At 37.7% G+C, this 6,527-nt stretch overlaps 1 non-coding gene across 1 annotated transcript; it reads right to left on the reverse strand.

Annotated features, from left to right (window-relative positions):
* Nucleotides 1-5,590: 5,590 nt before the first annotated feature.
* On the reverse strand, nucleotides 5,591-5,662 carry TRNAH-GUG (transfer RNA histidin (anticodon GUG)). The gene has a single exon. It is a non-coding gene; the product is annotated as a tRNA-His (tRNA).
* Nucleotides 5,663-6,527: the final 865 nt, after the last annotated feature.

Below are 6,527 nucleotides of genomic sequence, written 5' to 3' on the forward strand. Positions count from 1 at the left end.
GGACATGAATTTGAGCAAACTCTGGTAGATAGTGAAGGACAGGGAAGCCTAGCATGGTGCAGTAAATGGGGTCACAAAGAATTGGATATAGAGGCTGAAAAACAACAATGCGTCATTTATTCATCTCTGTCCCAATCCTACTTCTCCACCATATTCACCCTACTTCCCAGGTTCCAGAATTCCTGGCTATCACTGTTTTTTTTACTACCATAATAGTTTTCTTTTTCCAGAATGTCATGTGATTGAAACCATACAATTTGTAGTCTTTTCAGATTGGCTTCTTTACCTTAGCAGTATACACTGATGGCTCTTCTATGGCTTTTGTGGTTTGAATATTGATCTTTCATTTTTATTGTTGAACAATATTCTATTGCATGGATTTACCACAGTTTATTTATCCATTCACTTGCTGAAGGATTTATTAGTTGCTTCTAGCTTATGAACAAAACTGCTATAAATATTCATGCATAGCTTTTTGTAAGGACATCACTTTTAACTCAACTGGATAAATATTTTGGAGCATAATTAGGTCAGTCATATTGTCAAGACTGTACTTAGCTTTGGAAGAACTACCAAACTGTCTTTCAAAGCAAAATGGCTGTACCATTTTGCATTCCTATCTGGAATAAATGAAAGTTCTTGCTGCTCCACACTCTCTTCAGTAATTGGCATTTGTCAGTTCTATGGATTTTAGCTATTCCAATAGGTTTGTTCTGGTATTTCATCATTTGTGTTAAATTAAAATTCCCTGCTGCTGCTGCTGCTGCTAAGTCGCTTCACTCGTGTCCGACTCTGTGCGACCCGAGAGATGGCAGCACACCAGGCTCCCCTGTCCCTGGGATTCTCCAAGCAAGAACACTGGAGTGGGTTGCCATTTCCTTCTCCAATGCATGAAAGTGAAAAGTGAAAGTGAAGTCCCTAAACATATAATATTGAGCATCTTTTCATATGCTTAATACTTGCACATAATTTTTGGAGTAATGACTATTTAGCTTCCTTCCCATTTTAAAACTGTTACATGTTGGAACTGAAACAGGGAATATAAAGTATTTTTAATAATTTTTAGTGGGCTTGCTATTCTCCTAAAATTTGACAATAGTATGACGTTTTTTAAAAAATTCACTCTTCTATACATTGCATAGGTTCCTTTAGTACGTATACTCATGTCCTACATGAGAAATTGTACTTTATTATTTTTGTTTAGAAAATATTCTTCAACACTACTAAGTTTTCCCTATTCTGCTAAAACTCATGTTAGTCATACTAGTCATAATATTAGTCATATTAGAGTACTGACCCTTGGGGTTAATCATTTTTTTTATCGGACCTCTCATACTTTCAAAGGAATTTCTTTGAATTTATCTTCCTAAACTATTTTTCTAACATTTATCTTATTCACCTGAATTTTAATTGTTCACATTTTGTACTTGTTTGGTGTGTGTGATATCTTCTTAAATGTGCCTTAAGACACAGCAGATTCTTTAGTTCTAAATACACATCAGTTTTGTTTACTCCAGAATAATTTTTCTCCTTCTTCATCTTGGTCTCTTTTCTTTTCATTATAGGATTCCCTGAGATGTTTCCTGGAATTGATTTTTTGTCCCTACTGGAAAAAATGAGAGTGAAAAAAGGATGGAATCTCTTTGTATGTGGGTGGGAACTGTTTTACAGGCAGACTCAATTTTGTATTAGTCAGAAAGTTGGTAGTTATTCTGAGAAAACCCTAAATGTTACAGTGTAAAGAGTTTTCACTGGATATACTTTGTGGTAGCAGTAGTTGTGGAAGGGGATTTATATGATCAGTATTTCAATGACTTCCTCTTTTCAGCACTCATTTTACTATTGTCCTCCAGCATAATTGGGATTTGCAAATTTTAAGCTTTTCTCCCCAACCCAAAAGGAAGATTCTCTAGGCTGGAACTCCTTCTATCTGCTCTTTGTCCTTTCAAATTTGATTAAATAAATCCATCTGTGTCTATATTTATGTCTATGTTTATTATCTATAAATATATTCATATATATCTATCAGTCCATATATCTGTTGTTCTATTTACCTGTGAATGAAAACTAGGAGTCTAAGAACTAAACAGATTTTAAAAACAGCATTACCTAATAAAACTATTTTGTATATGAAGAATTTTATGAATAATGAGTAGGAAAAAAAAAACTTGTAACCATGATTTTTAAAAAGTTTATTTTAAGCAAAAGTTTATTGAATTTGAAAAAAACTACCCTTCTCATCAAGGGACAGGGAAGCCTGGTGTGCTGCAGTCCCTTGGACATGACTGAGTGACTGAATTGAACTGAACTCTCATCAAGGATCTCTAAGTCAAGCTTGCTTCGTGAATACTGAGGAGGTACAAAAGCAAATTAGAAAAGATTTATTACTGTGAGCTACATAAGTAAAGTGGCATCCTTGCTACTTAAGGAGAGAGATTCCGTTTACTCAGTGCTTCATCAGAAGGCTACATTGCTTTCTGAGGAGTATGAAATGTTTGTAAGTTTGAAAGAAAACATCTAATGTGGGAGAGGAATCTGGCAGGAGACACAGTGAATTTATTGAAGACCTTTTCATGGCAGGACTTGACTTTGCTGGCCATGGTTATATAAATATTGCAATGATTTTAATCTTGTACCTCTCCCCAGCCCAATGCCACCATGACTGTCTTTCTCTTCAACTCCATAACCACAGGCTGGCAACATTCCACTTGAGCTGTCAGTGAGGAAAGTGAAGACGCTACTTAGGTTTCTGACAAAGCAAAAATCGAATGTACCTTAAGTCAAATACTCCCCCTGTCATTCTGATACTTTAAGGCAAGCTTTACCCATAACTTACAGAGAAGGAATTCATGTTTATATGGAAAATTTTAATATCTGTAAACAATAGACATCTAAGCTGTTACTTCTCCAGTGTTCACTCCCTGGCAAGGGCCAGTGTCCCACTTCATTCCATTTTTCTTTTCTTTGACCAACATTCTTGTTCTGTGACTTGGTTCCTCTATGCCCAGCTGTCAGCTTTTCAAAAAAAAAAACAAAAACCTGCTAATACATATAATTTATTTCCACTTAAGAGTCTATAGCTTACAGTGTTACTTCTGGCGGCATATTTAGTATTTTTGTTAGAGATTTTTTAGGAATTACCAGATCTTTAACACAATGGAGACATCACTAATTCTAATGAGAAAGACATTGTTACAGACTACCAGTAAAAATATTATAGCTCCTCTGAAAATATTTCCTAAGCACCTGGGAGTTGGGTTGGGAGAATTTCTCAGCTATAACTTGAAACACATATCAAAAAACAAACAGTCCAGCAAAAAAATGGGCAGAAGATCTAAAGAGACATTCCTCCAAAGAAGATATACAAATGAATAACAAACACAAAAAGATATTTTCAACATCACTAATTATTATGCCAGGGTCCAGCCCCGGTGGATCCAGGGTAATTCGAAGGGGAGATGGAATCGGCATCCTAGGAAAAAACTTATTTAATTACAGGTATATGGAGAGATTAGAAACGGATAGTGTAGTAGGAAATATTAGTGGAGAGAAAGAGGCTGAATACCTTGGTTTACGTGGAATACCAATCACCACCTACGTAGGCCACAGGCGTCTTTCCATTCTCCCAAAGGAGAGGAGGCACTGAGGCCTTCCTGGTCCAATCTTAGAAGCCCAGGCAAAATTAGCAGGCTTGATGAGCACCCATGTTCCAGATGGGAATTCAGCCAGAAGGGGAAAGAAAGAACCACATGGGGGAATCAGTCTTTCCAGAAACTGATCCCATTTCTTTATTTTTCAGGTTTGCTTATATACTTTTTGTTATACATAGGGATGAATACAGAGTCACGTGGGGGTCAGCAGACCTGACCTTGTCAAAATCAGGTGCTTCATATAAATGTATACAAAAGTCTTATGGGTTTTACATCATCTTCTGGCCATGAGGCCTGCTGACATTTTACGGCCCTTTCTGATAACGGTCAGTCAACCAGAAAACTTATTTTTTCCAGGGATGATTTTTTTTCTTAAACCAAGCGCCGCTCTCCAAATAAAGTTGCATTCCTATAGGGTGAGGGTGTAGTGGGTTACAATCAAGAAAGGAATTTACTTAGCCTATGGTTTAACATGATTAATCGTAAAGGTTAATACTTATTTCTCCTATATGCTAGTTATATTCATTATAAGGGCAGGGAACATGGAGATTTAGCAGCAAATATAGGCTCAACAAATGAAAACCCTTCACCAATATAATTTCTAATCAATCTACTATACTATACTAATAATTTTCTAACTTCTCAAAAGACTCTGTATATAGAAAGTTTAAAGTATCTCATGCCTCTCATGGTTGGGAGGCTGTAAACAATCACATATGGCCAGACAAACCCGCTCAGGCAGGCTAGAGAATCTTCAGAGGAGTTTGTAAGTTGAAACACTCTTGTCACGCCCAGGAATTTTTATTAACTGGAGCTGCAAGTTAACTCCTTCTCCGAGAGAAATGGTGATGGGGGATCAGTCCCCCGTAAAGTCAGAGGTATAGGTGAGAGCATAAAACAATAAAGTAGGCACTCTGGTTTTGAGGGTAGATGCTCAGGAACAGGCGGTTTCCTGGGGCTCAATTCCGCCTTTGCATATGCCAAAGCCTCCTTCCTCATGACCTTTGCCATGGGTGCAGTTCCTCACGCTGGCTCCCGGCATTATTAGAGAAATGCAAATCAAACTGCAATGATGTCATCTTATACCAATCAGAATAGCCATCATCTAACAGTCTACAACAATAAATGCTGGAGAGGATTTGGGAAAGGACTGTTAGTGGGAATATAAATTGGTACAGCCACTATGGAAAACAGTATCGAGGTTCCTCAAAAAACTAAAAATGGAACTACCATACTCAGTAATCTCACTCCTGGGCTTATACCCAGAGAAAATGATAATACAAAAAGATATATGCACTCCCATGTTCATTGCAACACTATTTACAATAGCCAGGTCATGGAAGCAACCTAGATGTCCATCAACAGAAGGATGGATCAAGAAGAAGTGGTCCATATATACAATGGAATATTACTCAACCATAGAAAGTAATGAAATAGTGCCATTTGCAGAGACTTGCACAGACCTAGAGACTTTCATAAAGAATGAAGTAAGTTAGAAAGAGAAAAATAAATATTGAATAATATCACATATATGTGGAATCTATAAAATTTGTACAGAGGAACTTATTTGCAAAGTAGAAATAGAGACACAGATTAAGAGAATAAATTTATGGATACCAAAAGGGGAAGGGGGGATGGGATGAATTGGGAAACTGGGATTACATATGTACACCCCTATGCCTAAAATAGCTAACTAATGAGAACCTACTGAGAACCGACTGTATATAACCTACTGCATAGAGTTATACAAGTAACTCTATGGCATGCTCATTGGTGACCTAAAATGGAAGGACATCTTAAAAAAGAGGAGATATGTAAGTGTAGTCGCTCAGTCATGTCCAACTCTTTCCCATGGACTGTAGGGCACCAGGCTCCTCTATCCATGGGATTCTCCAGGCAAGAATACTGGAGTGGGTTGCCATATCCTTCTCCAGGGGATCTTCCCAACCCAGGGATCGAACCTGGGTCTTCTGCATCACAGGCAGATGCTTTACCCTCTGAGCCACCAGGGAAGCCCAATGTATAATTGATTCATTTTTCTGTACAGCAGCAACTAACACTACATTGTAAAGTAACTACTCCAACCAAAATTAATTTAAAAAGCATACTGAATAGTAATTAATACATATAAGACTGGCCTTGAATAAAGTAGGTACAAGTTGAACATTGCTGATTCTTACTTGTCTTACTTTGTTGGGACACCTGCCCTCCTCTTGTTTAAAACAAGAATGACAATTAGAAGAAAAATGTACATGGCAATGCACTCTAGTATTCTCGCCTGGAAAATGCCATGAACAGAGGACCCTGGCTGGGCTACAGTCCAAGGGTCGCAAAAGAGCTGAACACAACTTAGTGACTAAATAACAACAACAACTAACAACCTTTAATAGAAGCACCAGTTGCCATAAAAATATTATGACCATACTTTGGATAATATTGTGGCCCACCTCTGTGTACTTTATGAAGCATTATACTCAAGAGACGATGAATTATAATTAATATGTTAGCTTTGAATTTCAACCTCTGAGTTAGATCACTAAGACCCTAAGTTAAACTGAATTTGGGAATGGATATCAATTCAAAGTAGTTAGAAAGAATATATTTATTGGAACCACAGAACTTCATAATTTTCTGGCCCAAGGGCTGAGGAAGCTGATGAAGGAGATCCAGGTGAAACTGCAGAAGCCGCCTCCTAACTACAACCAACACCTAGAAAATGAGCCCCCATATCAGTGACATCCTGTGTGAGCTACAGTGGCTGAGGCACCTCTCACAAACTTTCAGAGTATAATGCCTGTTGCTCTACTTCTATTTCTACACTCTGTCCTTTGCACCAATGTTTCTGGTGGCTGACCCTAACCAGGAAGGAGGCAGGGA

This window comes from Ovis canadensis, chromosome 8, assembly GCF_042477335.2.
Source record: "Ovis canadensis isolate MfBH-ARS-UI-01 breed Bighorn chromosome 8, ARS-UI_OviCan_v2, whole genome shotgun sequence".
Taxonomy (NCBI): domain Eukaryota; kingdom Metazoa; phylum Chordata; class Mammalia; order Artiodactyla; family Bovidae; genus Ovis; species Ovis canadensis.